We start from the raw sequence: 16,327 nt of genomic DNA on the forward strand, positions 1-16,327 counted from the left end.
GAAGGGGACACATTATTAACCCTGAACTGAAACTACGCTTTGGTGGCGGATGTTCTATTAAAAGATTGAGGAAAGCCAAGGTTATTCCAGAGGCCACGGCCGTGCCCGCTGGTGGTTCCCAGAGCCCGAGCTGCGAGCGCAGTTTAACCCTTAAGGCTCCGCTTTGACAGTTTAGGGGCCGAGAGAAGGCTCTTTGGGATATGGAGAGGGGGCTTCGGGACTGAGCAGGCGATCTGGCCCCAGGGTCCCAAGAAAGAGAAAAAGAAGAGGGAGAAATTACCATAAACCAGAGTTTGACCTCGGGTGCTAGAAAGCAATAGAGGAAGCAAGGATTGGAACTCGATGGAAAAGGGATCAGGAGGGGCTGGACCAGGGTAATGACGAAGGTTTTCAGGGTTAGACTTAAAGAACGGTAGGTCTTTATCGTTTAAAGTCTGGGGCTCAGAAATTCCACACACACACATATCCCTAAAGAAGCAGGCACAAATGACTGGTTAACGGAGCCACGCTCAACTTGGGAGGGATAAGGTAAAACAAAAAAAATTGATGCAGAAAAAATTCTCATATAAAAACCAAAGTGCTTTCCCCTTTTAAGGAATAAAAATGCTGAACGACCGTACACCCACTCTGCTGGCCATCTGTGCGAACTTGAATTGTTCCCTGGGGTTTCCATAAAGATATCTAAGTTTTCCTTGCTAGGGTTGACCCCTAAAATTCCCGGGAGGAAATCCTACCTCTAGCTCAGCTGAGCTTAGAAAAGCTTAATGCACCAGAATGTGAATGACTAAAAATGGAATACTCAATAATAGCGAGCTTGTAACCAAAAATAATGTCATGTTAAGGGAGGAATATGCCCATTAAAAACTAGATTTGGTCACAAAAGCAAAGATCAGCCAACAGCTACCTAAATTTGAAATAATGTTTAGCACACTACGCCTCCAACCTTGCAATGAAATAATACAATCCTCTTCATTTTCGATGTGATAAAATCATCTCTGTCATGAAATTTAATTGACATCTAATGGACTGCAATCACAAAACATATGTAAATGTAACTTTGAAACTTCAATGAAAAAAAAACAAACATCCACTTAGATGTGAAAGCATACCTAATCCGTCAGAGGATAAAAATTAAGGTAGCTTGATGATTATCGACTCTACTTGGTGTCACTGGCTAAGTCAAAATTACTAACAATACATTTTTAACCCAATGGCCCTTACCATAACAAATGCATAGTGTGAACACAAGGTTTATATGGGATTTGGCATTGCAGTGAACTCGTAACAAATTAAATACGCGATTTGGAGTTGTAGTAGATTAATCTTGTCATTTCAGTTTATTAAAGCACTTTTTTCTGCAATGGACTATTCACAATTTGCCTTTCTTGACATCAAATCCACAGTAACCTTTTTTCTGAAACAGACACATTTCCCCATTTTCTGTTTCCGAATTTTCTAGGTGCAGTTTGTTTTCCTAATTCTGCCTACAATTCTAACTTCCTAGTCATCGGACTGCAGGGGACTCCAACTAAACTATAAGGTAGCTACAGTCGCCTTTAATCATTTTGTGGCAAATTAAATACAGTCTCTCAAATTATATCTTATAAACGGAATGTGGGGGGAAAAAATTTTTTTTTTCCTGAATCAGGAGATGAAATGGGAATGGTAAAAAGCAGTTTGAACTGTCAAAAATTCTGGAACATTGGGGAAGGACACCGTACTCAAAACAGAAAAAAGAGGGGCCTCCCAGGGTCCCGATTCTCTCTGCCTGCACCCCCCACCCCCGGGCCGCGCGAGCGCTCAGGGAGCCCCCCTCGGGGACTGGGGTTCAAGTGAGGGCAGTGGCCCTGGCAGGCTCTACACACGGTTTCCCTGCACAGACTTTGGGGAGAACACCAGCTCCCCCGCCCCCGGCCCCCGGGGCTCCATCAGGGGACCCCACGGTCCCGCCGCGCCCCGCGCCTCCGCCCGCGCGCCCCCTGCCCTGGGTTCCCACGCGGCCGCGCGGCCCGGCCTGACTCGGGCGCCCCCCTGGCGCGGCCCCGCGGCCCCGGCCCTCCGCCCCGCGCGCGGCCCGGCAGCGCCAGCGCCACGCGGAGATCCCGGGGGTTCCTCCCCGCCGGCCGCCGGGTCACGCCGCCGCCCGGCCCTCCCCTCCGCCCTCCGCCCTCGGCGCGCGCCGGGCTCTTCCCGTCCACCGGCCGAATCCCCTCCTCCTCCTCGGGGCGACCCGGCGACAGACCTGCCCCGCGCGCTCTGCCAACTGTGCCCACCCCCCGCCCCCCGGAGCCCGGGCTGTCCTTCCCCAGCCGGACAAAAGGACCGAGAGAAAACTTACCCGGACTGCCACGCAAAAAACAAAACAAAACAAAACTCTGATCCACAGCTTCCTGGGTTTAACTTTTAATTTTTAAAAACAACAAAAGCAGAAACCAAAAGCCTCCTAGGTTGGAAGTGGGCGTGAGAGGAAATGCTAGGGGGAGGCGCTTGTTCCCTCCTCTGCTTTTGCACCCCCCCTTTTCTGACCCCTGCCTGGGGCTTTGATGTTATCTGGTGCACCGCCTCCGCTGCGTTCAGACCGTGGGCTCCGCGCCCAGAGTGTTACACAGATATTTGGCACTTTTATATGCCAGTTTGAAGGGAGGGAAGCAGGTGGTCACGGTGAAAGATTACCACTTCTCAGCCCCGGCCCTGAGAAAGGAGTTTCTGTCCGTCCCAAGCTTCCCTTTTGTTACCTGAGCTGAAATGAACAAACCGCCAATCTAGTTAATCCCGGGGAGCCGGGCCATGTGGCATTTTTTCTGTTAGACTTCACACCAAAAAAAAAAAAAAAAATGAGGCCTTCTGAATTAGATTCATTTTCCCTCCACTCAGCACAAACTTCGAACAAGGTGGCGGTGTACGTTTTCTCAGGCTTTGTTTGGTTTTTTTTATCTCAGCTTTGAAAGTAAATGTGATTTCCCTTCTAAGATAGACCTGCAGCCTCGAAGAGACAAGCTACCTCTGAGGAACATTTGTTGTTGAGTCGTTCAATCGTGTCTGACTTCTTTGCGACCTCATGGACTATAGCCCTCCAGGCTCCTCCATCCATGGGATTCTCCAGGCCAAGAATACCTGAGTGGATTGCCATTTCCTTCTCCAGGGGATCTTCCTGACCCAGGAATCGAACTCGTGTCTCCTGCAAGTCTCCTCCATTGCAGGCAGATTCTTCACCCCTGAGCCATCTGAAGAATATAAACTGGGTAATAACATGCTCTTCCTATACCATTCTTACAGGTTAGAGTCTCCCAGCACCCTCCTCCTCCCATTATGGAAAGCTCGTAACTGTTGATTTTATCTTTGCTGGACACTAGCAGAAACTGAATGCATTTTTACATTAGGTTAGCAGTCTCAGGACCATCACAAGCAGAGCACTAACAAAGGTTGCTTTTTTTTTTTTTTTTAACAGATTAGTTCAGTTCAGTTCAGTTCAGTCGCTCAGTCGTGTCTGACTCTCTGCGACCCCATGAATTGCAGCACGCCAGGCCTCTCTGTCCATCACCAACTCCCGGAGTCTACCCAAACCCACGTCCATCGAGTCGGTGATGCCATCCAACCATCTCATCCTCTGTCGTCCCCTTCTCCTCCCGCCCCCAATCCTACCCAGCATTAGGGTCTTTTCCAATGAGTCAACCCTTCGCATGAGGTGGCCAAAGTATTGGAGCTTCAGCTTCAACATCAGAACTTCCAATGAACACCCAGGATTGATCTCTTTTAGGATGGATTGATTGGATCTCCTTGCAGTCCAAGGGACTCTCAAGAGTCTTCTCCAACACCACAGTTCAAAAGCATCAATTCTGCGGCGCTCAGCTTTCTTCACCGTCCAACTCTCACGTCCATACATGACCACTGGAAAAACCATAGTCTTGACTAGACGGACTTTTGTTGGCAAAGTAATGTCTCTGCTTTTAAACATGCTATCTAGGTTGGCCATAACCTTCCTTCCAAGGAGTAAGCGTCTTTTAATTTCATGGCTGTAGTCACCATCAGCAGTGATTCTGGAGCCCAAAAAAGTAAAGTCTGACACTGTTTCCACTGTTTCCCCATCTATTTCCCATGGAGTTATGGGACCAGATGCCATGATCTTAGTTTTCTGAACATTGAGCTTTAAGCCAACTTTTTCACTCTCCTCCTTCACCTTCATCAAGAGGCTCTTTAGTTCTTCTTCACTTTCTGCCATAAGGGTGGTGTCATCCGCATATCTGAGGTTATTGATATTTCTCCCGGCAATCTTGATGCCAGCTTGTGTTTCTTCCAGCCCAGCGTTTCTCATGATGTACTCTGCATATAAGTTAAATAAGCAGGGTGACAATATACAGCCTTGACGTACTCCTTTTCCTATTTGGAACCAGTCTGTTGTTCCATGTCCAGTTCTAACTGTTGCTTCCTGACCTGCATACAGGTTTCTCAAGAGACAGGTCAGATGGTCTGGTATTCCCATCTCTTTCAGAATTTTCCACAGTTTATTGTGATCCACACAGTCAAAGGCTTTGGCATAGTCAATCAAATATTGCACAGTCTGCCATTCAGCCCTAACTATTCTTCCACTTTATGCCAACACCGACCTGTGTTCAGGCCTTGCCCTCTGGGAGTTTACAAATTAATGGAGACAGAATAAACACATGGAAAATACACCTAGAGGGAAAAAAAAAGATACAAGAAGAAGCTTATAAACAGAGCCAATTAAAATTATACAATTATTTACATGATTGCTGAGAGCCTTCTGGACTGGGTGGGGGCAGGATTATCAGAGAAAATTTCATCTTGAGGGTGAGTTCTGAGTAGGATTTTGAAGGAGAAAAGTTTCATGATTTGGCAACAGGATGAGAATAGCATTCCAGGCAAGGGAAATAGCTTGAAGGTGAAAGCAAGTGAACATGTGTGATGGATTTTCTGGCTAGAGCTGCAGGTCAAAGTAAATGTGGAAAAAAGAAGAGTGGCCGTATAAATGCAGCCTCCCAACCAGGGTACTTTTGAGAGGGAGCAAGAGGCCGCGAATGCCCCCAATGAGAGGCATTCACCTGTCAGTCCCAGCCAAACAGGAAGAACGTGTTCTCTCCTAGTGAGCTTTGAAGACTGAATGTGCTAGGAAAAGCCGCCTTGGGCATCCTTAGGAGGGAATTAAGTCATAATGCTGTATGTCCTTTGGGGACATTTGGACTGAGAATGATCTTTTAAAGGAAAGTTATTATTACTGCTGTATTTAGAATCTGTCATGGTAGTATTTTTAATGGCAGTAGTAGTAATAGTGGTCTTTCTGTATCAGCAGAAATAGCAGTAGCACAGGTCTTCCTTGACTTACAGTAGTGTTGTGCCCAGTAAACCCATAGTAAGTTGAAAATATCATAAATCAAAAATGCATTTAACACACCTAATCTGTTGAACATCAGAGCTTAGCTTTGTGTGTGTGCTCAGTAGTATCTAACTCTTTGCGACCCTATGGACTGTAGCCCGCCAGGCTCCCCTGTCCCTGGGATTTTCCCAGGCAAGAATACTAGAGTGGGTTGCCATTTCATCCTCCAGGGGAACTTCCCAACCCAAGGATCAAATATGAACCCACATCTCCTGCATTGCAGGCAGAGCCTTTACTACTGAGCCTCCAGGAAGAGTGTAGCCTAACCTACTTTAAACGTGCTCAGAACACTTACATTAGCCTACAGTTGGGCAGAATCATCTAACACAAAGCCTATTTTATAATAAAGTTTTGGATAGCTCATGTAATTTATTGAATACTGTACTGAAAATGAAAACCTGAGTGGAGGTGTATGTTTACTTGTTTACCTTCTAGATGGTGTGGCTGACTGAGAGCTGTGCCACTGACCAACACTATAGTAGTGGGAATTACCAGCCTGTGATAAGATCAAACTGAAAAAGTATGATTCTGATTGAATCTTGCTTTTTCACTATTTTATAGTAAAAAAAAAAAAAAGAAAGAAAATGTAAGTCAAACCATCCTGAGTCCTGGTCTGTCTGTATATCTGTATCACCAAAAAATAGTGTTAGTAGCATTTGTGTCGGCAGTAATAGTTAGAATAGTATTTTTGTGGGCCATTACAGTAGATGGTGGGGTCTCCCTGGTGGTGCTAGTGGTAAAGAACCTGCCAATGCTAGGGACATAAGAGATGCAAGTTCAGTCCCTGGGTTGGGAAGATCCCCTGGAGAAGGGCACGGCAACCCACTCCGGTATTCTTGCCTGGATATTCCGCGTGGACCATGGAGCCTGGCAGGCTATGGTCTATAGGGTCGCACAGAGTCAGAGAGGACTGAAGCGACTGAGCACAGACGCACGTAGATAGTATTTGTATCCCGGGAGTTGTTATAGTTCTGTATGTATCAGCAGCAGTAGGAATAATAGCAGCAGTGGTGGTGGAGGTAATTGACAATTACTGAGAGTTTATAACTTACCAGGCTTTCCTGTATAAACTCACTTACACTCCATCATAAACCCATACCACAAATGAAGAAACAGAGGCTTAGAAATGTTAAATAATATGCCTGTGGCCACAGAGCTAGTAAGGGGGTAGATCTGTGATTGGAACCCAGAGAAAAACAAGATGCTAAAGCTCACAGATTATGGTTTCTGAAAAACATCACAGTAATTCTATCACATTGTACCTCTGTGGAACAAAGAAGAAAAAGGAGTGTCAAAAAAGTCCATCGTTTCAAGTTTTGAGAACTCGGTAGACTGTGTGATGAAAATGGCAAAGTTGGGATGGTGCCAACTTTGGGATTGGGATGGCCGCTTGAGGAATAGAAGAGAAAATGATTTTAAATGTAATCATGTTGAGGTTTGGGGGCTTCCCAGGTTGCACTAGTGGTAAAGAATCTGCCTGTCAGTGCAGGAGACGCAAAAGATGTGAGCTCGATCCCTGGGTGAGGAAGATCCCCAGAAGTAGGAAAGGGCACCCCATTGCAATATTCTTGCCTGGAAAATTCCATGGGCAGAGGAGCCTGGCCAGCTACAGTCCATGGGGCTACAAAGAGTTGGACACAACTGAGCGACTGAGGAAATAACATGTCCAGGTTTAGGGTTTTCCCAAGTGGCACAGTGGTAAAGAATCCACCTGCCAATGCAAGAGACACAAGAGATGTGGGTTCAATCCCTGGGTCAGGGGGAGATCCCTTGGAGTAGGAAATGGCAACCCACTCCAGTATTCTTGCCTGGAAAATTCCACAGACAGAGAAGCCTGGCAGGCTACAGTCCACGGGGTTGCAAACAGTTGGACATGACTGAGTAACTGGGTGCACACACACACACACATGTCCAGGTTTAAGAACGATGATTTAATTCACATTTATGCCAGTATCGATACCACTAACCTTATGTGTGTGCGCTAAGGCACAACAGGCACAGCAATTGTGTCCAACTCTTTGCGACCCCGTGGACTGTAGCCCTCCAGGCTCCTCTGTCCATGGAATTCTCCAGGCAAGAAGACTGGAGCCGGTAGCCATGCCCTCCTCCAGGGTGTCTTCCCAACCCAGGGATCGAACCCACGTCTCTTATGTCCCCTGCATTGACAGACAGATTCTTTACCACTAGTGCCACCTGGAACGCCCTGAATCTCAGTTTACTCATCTGTAAAGTGGATATAACTGGAGTCTTCATGGAAATATTATGTGGATTGGATGAGTTGGTATTCCTAAAGTGTTTCAAATGTCCTCTAAACTTATAAATATATACTTAATACATATATGTCATATATATATGACAAATACCTTATTGCTTGTCCAGCTCTCTACTAAGTGTACTTTAACCTTAATTACCTTTTAAATATCGAGGAGAGTCTCTGGAGACTGAGGTCTGATAACTAAATGGAACATGGTGCTCTGGTCGGGATCCTGGAATAGAGAGGACATTAATGGAAAAACTTGGTCACATCCAAATAAAGCCCGGAGTTTAGTTAATAGTAATGTACTCATGGCATTTTCTTGTTTTTGATCAAATGTGATATAAAAATGTCAAGAGTGGGGGAAACTGGATGAGGGTATGCAGGAGTTCTCTGTACAATCTTGATAAGTTTTCTGTAAATGTAAAATAAAGTTTACTTTAAAAATAATGACTTATAGCTACAGAAAGTGTTGTTATCCAGGCCTTTCTGATGAAGGAACTCAGGCTTAGAGGTTAAGTGACATGTCCAGACTCAATCACATGTGGCCTTACAGAGACCCTCACCATCTGCAGTGGAGCCCACCTCCTGGAGTCCTGGTCCTGCTGTCTCCTAGGGGGTCCGAGTTCTCCTTTTCACTCCCCCCACCCATGGAGCCATCCAGGCTAGGAGAGCACGTGTGGCCTACACAGAGTTCTGCAGCAGATAATGTTTTTTTTTCAAGTTCCCTTTCTCCTCTTTGAGATCGAATTCCCACCATGATAGTCTCTCTAGTAGAACCAGATTTCAGGTTTTTATATAAATATATATATTTTTTTTCAGGTTTAAAAATATTTTATATGTTATATCTTAAGTTCAGAATACACCAGGTTGTTAGGTTATCCATGGCATATTTTAATTTTAGTGGGGGGTTATATCTGTAATTGGGCTTCTCAGGTGGTGCAGAGGTAAGGAATTCACCTGCCAACACAGGAGACTTAAGAGACGCAGGTTCGATCCCTGGGTCCGAAAGATCTGGAATAGGAAATGGCAACCCTCTCTAGTATTCTTGCCTGAAAAGCCCCATGGACAGAGGAGCCTGGTCGGTACAGTCCACGGGGTAGCAGAGAGTCGGACATGACTGAGTGACTGAGCATGCCTGCCTCTCTATAATTATGGGATTTCAGCCTCAGCCTAAGGGTCCGCTAAGTGTATGGACCAGGCTACGGGATTCAACACAACATTAAAGCATTTCAAGTTTCCTTTTGATAACATGGGTTATAAGTAAACTTTTCTTCCTGTAAATAAACTACCAGCCCCATGACTCCACCCCACCAGCTCTAAGGTACCCTTTCTCCAAGCACACCCCATGTATGCCTACTTTCCACACTACCATCTCTGCCACCCCAAACCTTACCAGCTCCCAAGCTCACCAGCCTCTGGCTTTCTACATGTTTTTGGGGTCTAAAAAGTTTTCTCTAGATGCCTGCTCACTGGATGAAATTTTGCAACTGAAATGCTTCTGGTAAATAACCCAAACTTATCCTTTTTTCCCCTTCCCCAAACTCGATGCTGTCCTACTCTGTATTATTTCATTTCATTTTGTTTGTAAATGCCCATGGTTCAGTCTATGATTTTGAGTTTATTAATATCTTCTTTTCATAGTAGTTCCTATTGTGACAAAATATCTATGGGTATCAATAAACAGCAGAACCCAGGCATGGAGAGTCAAAGTCCAAATTGGGAAAAGTTAGAGAAAGGGTGATAGACAGCATGGACTGTATAAAAGCAAAAATCATATCAATACACAAGTAAGTGCTCAGCAAGGAAACGAAAGACAAGAGTTGGCCACTAATAAGAGGACAATTACAGCTCATGGTAAACTTTAACATGCTTTGAGTACTTTTCAAATTTCAGCTATTTTAATTCTGCAAGAGGAGTTGGAGCTTAATCTATAGTAGAAGGTAGGAAATGGAACAAGGATTATAGTAAGTCATCTATATAAGGGTGTGTGTGAGTGTGTGTGTGTGTACAGAGTGAATATCTGCCAGTCAGGCACCTACCTAAGGAAGGTGGAGTTATCATTTCTAAGATTTTTGGCTACCGATGGGTTATACACACACGAGGTTTGGTAATTATAAAAGTACTGATGCAGGCAGAAAATCTTGGCACGGTCACAGTATGTAGCCTCCGAGCAGGACTAACAGGACACACATCTGTCTTCTGCTTGCAGCTCTTACAACTGTCACTCCCAACTGTTGTGGAACCTTTTGATTGCAAAATTCCACCCCTCACATAGTAACAAGGGAGTCAAAACAGTTCCTCCCTCCTGAGTGCTGCGCACACAGCAGTTTCGTAAGCCTGTTCTCTCAGAAAGTTCCATAGTCCACCCTGTGGGACAAAATAAAATGACTTGCGGAAACGTAGATCAGACATTTCCCTGACAGTGGCTCTTCTAAAAGCACCCTAAAGTGTGTTTGGCAGAAAGAAGATGGTAGCTTCTGAATTTTTTTCCAAAATATTTTTTCTTTTACTGCTTCAATAATCATTCCTTACAGTTATCTGTCCTGAGTGTCTGATGATCTTATATCTGTTTTGGTTCCGTTAAAGCAAATTCACACGTCTTTTCCCACTCAAATGTCTAATGAGATTAAGAAACTTTTCATTTCATTATTTAGAAAAAAGTCTTGTCCCAAGCAATTATTACTCAGAAAAGTTTCCAGATACAAGTTACTTTATGACAGTGGTCTGTGATTCATATTCTCAAAAGGCCAAGCTGCCACCCTGCAACAAGTCACACAAAAAAATATTTTATTTGTGTTCATTTTCACAAATTCAAAGAGAGCCAGAATAAATTTGGGCAGTATTTATGAAAGAAATTCAGGGATGCTGCAGAAATATTAGCAGATAATCATAAGAGTATGGATTTCTTGCTACTAAGATAACCTTGAAGCTTGCTTGATTTTTCTGCTAATCTGAAATATGTGGCCATATTGAGAAGTCATCATGAGACACTGACCAGTTGTGTAGCAGATAAATCAAAAGAACTATTCTTCTAGGTTAACAAGATCCCAGAAAAGAAAGAAATATTAATGTTTCTTATCATGGCCAAATTACAACTTAGACACATCAGTAATTAGCAACCTAAGATTGATGTGCTAAAGTTCAGTTCAGTTCAGTCACTGAGTTATGTCCAATTCTTGGCGACTCCATGGAATGCAGCACACCAGACTTCCCTGTCCTGCACCAAATCCTGAAGCTTGCTCAAACTCATGTCCGTTGAGTCAGTGATACCATCCAACCATCTCATCCTCTGTCATCCTCTTCTCCTCCTGCCCTCAATCTTCCCCAGCATCAGGGGCTTTTCTAACAAGTCAGCCTTTCGAATCAAGTGGCCAGAGGATTGGAGCTTCAGCTTCAACATCAGTCCTTCCAAGGAAGATGCAGGATTGATTTCCTTTAGGATTGAAAGCTATTAAGAGGCACTTTACAGTGTCCTCCTCTTCCCTGGTGACTCAGATGGTAAAGAGTCTGCCCGCAATGTGGGAGACCTGGGCTCGATCCCTGAGTCGGGAAGATCCCCTGGAGAAGGAAATGGCAACCCATTCCAGCATTCTTGCCTGGAAAATCCCAAGGACGGAGGAGCCCAGCCGGCTACAGTTTATGATGTCACAAAGAGTCGGACACGACTGAGCGACTTCACTTTCTTTTCTGTCTTTCATCTGTAAAATGGGATGATAATCATAACCTATATCCCAGGGATGCTTTACGAAAGAGCAGTGAGTGCTTATTAAGTCATCTGGAAGTATCCACTTCTACAAAAGTATCTAACTAAACATTATAGTTCCTCCTCTTTATCCTTCACTGTGTGTGATGTCTTTTATGTTCTCCCTGTATCTATTATATCCTCCTTTCTTTCTTCGCTTACCTTGTATTGATACATGATTGGATTCCTTTTTAAGTTAGCATTTATCTCCATATCTTGTAAGTACTTGCCATTCTACTTCTCTGTTTTCTTTCTTGTCTGTGCTTCTGAATTTGAAGTGAATGGCTTATTCTTAAACCTAGGACAATATTATTTTTTGGTTCTATAAAGTCTGTGGGTTGGACATTTGCCTCTTAAATTACAATCACTACTTCTATTAATATTTACAAGCACATTGAATTCTTTAGACAGAGATTGTGCACAATCTCTGTTTTCCTTATAATTTGTATTGGCCTGACATCTGGCTTCTGGAATATAGATTCTCTGACTAATTAAAATCAGAATTCTCCCTTTACAACCACTCATAACCCACAATTTTGACATCACTTCAAACTGAATTTTCTAATTCCTTCAATTTTCTATTAACCAACACCTTCCTGCCTGTTTTCCTGACACCAACTCCCTGCCTTTTCCCCCCATATTTAGAAGATTTGGGATTTAATTATTATCATCCGAAGGTGTAGGAGCCCACTGTGATACATTAAAAATTGTTTTCTCCTCACTCTTTTCTTGAAAAGATTGCTAAAGATGAAAAGCAAGTGCAGCCTACATTACATTTAATAAAAAAACTTCTCAATAGTAGATTAATTCAGCAGTACTCAGAGTTGCCAATATTAACATTGGAGGGTGTCTGGAGAGAGAACACAGTTGTCCATCGTGAAAACAACTTGGAAAAGATAGGGCCAGAGTCCAAACATTCCGAGCTTCCCTTAATCAGCCACTAATTATCTCCTAAAAATAATGCTTTGATCATGTAACTGAAGAAACCCAGTGGCTCCCAACTACAAGATGAAGCCCATATTCCCAAGCTGGCTTTCAACCCACCATGTGATCCAAGTGTGCATTTCCAGTGTTATCATCAGCTGCTTCCCTAAATACAGTCTTCATTTCAGCTACATGGTTCTACTTGCTGTTTCTGCAGTGAGTTAGTTTGAAGCGTCCTTTCCTCCGTGTTTCTAATCACCATCACTACAAGGAATGCCTGCCTTCCTCCTCTTTGGTTCATCAAAACCCTACCCATTCTCTGACATCCAGATGAACTGTTCCCTCCCCGTGACCACTCCGTGAGATGGTCCAATGGACTCATATAAAATTGACATACTTTCAGTTAGGCAGGTAATCGTGTCTGCAATGCTAAGTGCCATTGTGTGACTTTTTTTATCTTCTGGTCTCAATTGCTTAGAATAGATAGCTCTTATTCATATAACCCCCCCTTTAGTCTTCCTTATTAATTAATTAATAACCAACTCTGGCTGATTATTAAGGATGCAATCAAAGCATCCTTTCAGGGAAATAAGACCCATAAGCTATTACTTTTTGCATCTAATACTTTGTGTGTGTGTGTGTGTGTGTGTCTGTGTGTGTGTGTAAAACATAGATAAGTGGTAACTGTCATCGTTAAAACCACATAGTAGTTCGATACAGACAAGCTTTCAGCAATCTTCAGTTATAGCATTTAGACTTCACATTCTAGACTCTTTTCAATCTGAGATAACATGCTAGACTTAATTTGCATTCACTGTAAAATATAGATTTAAAAACAAAATTCATCTGCACATTTTGCCCCTTTCTTCAGTACTTGCAAATCTTTCTAAACTCAAGGTGTTAAACACACCTTCGTTCACTCTAATTTAACTATGATTCAATTATGAGTAACTTAACATGAAGCACCACAGTTTTCAGGATCTCTTGTCCTCAAGATGTGATTAACCATGGAAGCACTGCAATGTAGGAAAGATGACAATAAGATTTCTGTGCAATCATGACATCCTAAGTATATTTAGTACCTGGTGGGTTTTAGGATGGTCTCTTTCAAAGCAATTGTTTTTTCTATCCAATTGTTAGAAGTTTGTGTTCATTCATTGCAAACACATACATTGTATAATACCCCTCAAATAGTTGGGGCAATCTTGACTTTATCTCAGCTTTGTGAAGCTTTCAACTTTTGTGCTGACCAAGAAAATATCCAAGTAAGAACACCTATTTAATAACTTAAATAGAATGATTTTTTTCTCACTAATGACCAAATATGATTGTTAAAATGCTTTGAATGTGATACAAAACCTCCTTGCACATGTCATCTTGGGCAAGTTATGTTTTTTTCTCAGCTTTAATTTTCTTACTTTGTATATGGTGATAGCATATGGAGGAGCCTAGTGAGATAATACAACAAAAAAAAACTGTTCAAAAAGCATAAAATGTTAAATAAACTATAACTGCAATGCATGCATACTTCAGAGCTGAGCGTTGAGGTACAGACCACAGCAATATGAATTTTTTGGTTTCCCTGTGCATAGAAAAGCTATGTTTACTCTGTCATGTGCAGTAATAGCATTATGTCTAAAGAGAAGTACATACCTTCATTTTAAAATATTTTATTGCTAAAAAGTGCCAAAGCAGTTATAATAGTAACATCAAAGATCACTGATTACAGATCACCATAACAAACAATGAAAATGAAAAAGGTTGAAATAAGGCGAGAATTAAGAAAATGTGACACAGAGACACAAGTGAAAAAATACTGTTGGGAAAACAGCATTGATAGACTTGATCCACGCAGGACCGCCACAAACCTTCCATTTGTGAGAAACTCAGCGTCTGTGAAACACAGTAAAACAAGGGATGTGCCTGTGTGCTAAGCTGCTCAGTCACGTCCCACTCTTTGAGACCCTATGGACCAGAGCCCACCAGGTTCTTCTGTCCATGGGATCCTCTGGGCAAGGACACTGGAATGGGTTGTCATGTGCTTCTACAGGGGATTTTCCCCACCCAGGGATGAAACCTGCGTCTCTGATGTCTCCTGCATCGGTAGGTGGATTCTTTACACTAACACCCCCTGGGAAGCCCCGAAAACAAGGTATGCCTGAATATTAATATGTTTCTTTGGTCTCAGCCAGCCTGGTTAAATCATACTTGACAGTGCTTCCCATAGCTGGCTCTATATCCTGCCTCTAAGGACTGGAAACTTGCCTGTTCTCTCCAACTCCTAACCTAACCCACCCATTTATCTTGCTTTTTGCAGAAGCCCTTGACTAGCTTGGTGGAAAAAGTTAAGACCATTGAAGTGGGAAGTCCCTTAGTCCCTGATACACCACAATTGTTTAGTGACTCCACCTTTATCTCTGTTATCACCACTCCCTCAGTTACAATGCCCACCCACCCTGGGCCCCACAGGGATGATCATTTTGCTTGGCCTGGCAGTGTTTACAGATACATTATCACCGTAACCACGTGTGTTATTATGAACACTATTGACGGCTAAACCATACCATGGACTACAATGCTTTTTCTTTATTTCCCTGGTGAAAATAACTGCCTAACCTGTGTGTGTGGTATGTGTTTTTCATTCAGTCTAAGATGGGCAAATGCCATCTTAATACATTCAAATTCACTCAATATAGTACCAATTTGGTCTTAGTGGCTAGTTCAGTCCTGGAGCTTCTTGACTTGGGAAGAGTGACCCTAGGCCTTCCATGCCACTGTTTTCATGGGCCATCCCCTCCAACCATCCTAGCTCTTGTTTCCCCTGGTTTCTCAAGAAGGGCACCATCTCCTGGATCCTGTGCCTTCCTTGTACTTTGCTCCCTCATTTGGGTGGTGCCCATTCTCCAGGGGCTTCCTAAGAAAGGATTTATAGAAAACAAAACTTTTTGAGACTTGGAACATCTGAGAATACATATTCTACCTTCACACTTCATTTCTAATTTGTCTGAATAAGAATTCTAGGATGGCAACAATTTTTCCTCAGAATTTTGAAGGCATTGATTCATTGTGTTCTAGCTTCGAGCATTACTGTTGAGAAATATTCTGCCATTCTGAATCTTGATTCTTCTTAAGACATCTCTTCTTTCTAGAAGCTCTTGGTATATCTGTTATCGCCAGAGCTTCTGAAATTTCACCATGATGTATCTTAGTGCAGGTTTAATATTTTCTCTGGTGCTGGGTTTATTTTGGTCTAAAATCACATGTCCTTGTGTTTGGGGAAGCGCTGAGTTACTTCACTGGGGATCCCCTCGTTGCTATTTGCTCAGTTCTCTCTGCGGAGCTCCTATCAGATAGGTGCTCAGCCTCCTGGACACGCCCTCTAGTTTTAAACTTCTATTTCCCAGATTGGCTTCACTTCTGGAAGATTTCCTCTAATTTATCTTCCACCTCCTCTATTGATTTTTTTATTTCCACAATTCTGTTTTTACTTTACCGTCTCTTTACTATCACGCACCGCCCCTCAAGTATTCTTTTTCTAAAATAGAATCCTTGTCTTATACGTGCTACAGCTTATCTCTGAATGTATTAACGATCATTTTTCAGCTTTATTTCTCCCCCCACCCCCAGTCTCTGTTTTCTCCCTGGCTGATTATTCGTTTCAGTCTCTCTCATAGGAGAATCAGATCCTCCTGATCCCCTCCTGGGTGTTCTCTAGGAATGCAAACTAAAAGCTCATTGGATGAGTGGGTGACTCGTGGTTATTCACCAGGGACTTCACCTGTGACCTGGCTTTGCTCTTCCTGGTAGGGCCTCGGTGTCAGTATTTCTGTATTGTTTCTCTTAGGCCGGTCAAGTGCTCTAGAGGAGACTTCAATCACCTGCCTGGGTGTGTGTGCGTGTGTGCGCACATGTGTTCCCACCAGTGTTTCAGACCAGAAAAGGGCAAGAGATACTAGAGGGCTTCCCTGGTGGCTCAGTAGTAAAGAATCTGCCTGCCAATGCAGGAGATAGG

The 16,327-nt window shown here is 43.2% G+C and overlaps 1 protein-coding gene across 1 annotated transcript in view; it reads right to left on the reverse strand.

Moving 5' to 3' along the window:
• HIVEP1 (HIVEP zinc finger 1) overlaps positions 1-9,843 on the reverse strand; it is a 139,855-nt gene extending 130,012 nt beyond the window's left edge. The window contains exons 1-2 of the mRNA XM_081523782.1: positions 9,689-9,843; positions 7,804-7,878 (exon numbers count right to left, since the gene is read on the reverse strand). The gene's annotated coding sequence lies outside the window, so the exon portion shown is untranslated. The remainder of the gene's footprint in view (positions 1-7,803; positions 7,879-9,688) is intronic.
• Between the last annotated feature and the right edge of the window lie 6,484 nt (positions 9,844-16,327).

This window comes from Giraffa tippelskirchi, chromosome 8 (genome assembly GCF_054371585.1).
Source record: "Giraffa tippelskirchi isolate mGirTip1 chromosome 8, T2T-mGirTip1v1.2.pri, whole genome shotgun sequence".
Lineage (NCBI taxonomy): Eukaryota > Metazoa > Chordata > Mammalia > Artiodactyla > Giraffidae > Giraffa > Giraffa tippelskirchi.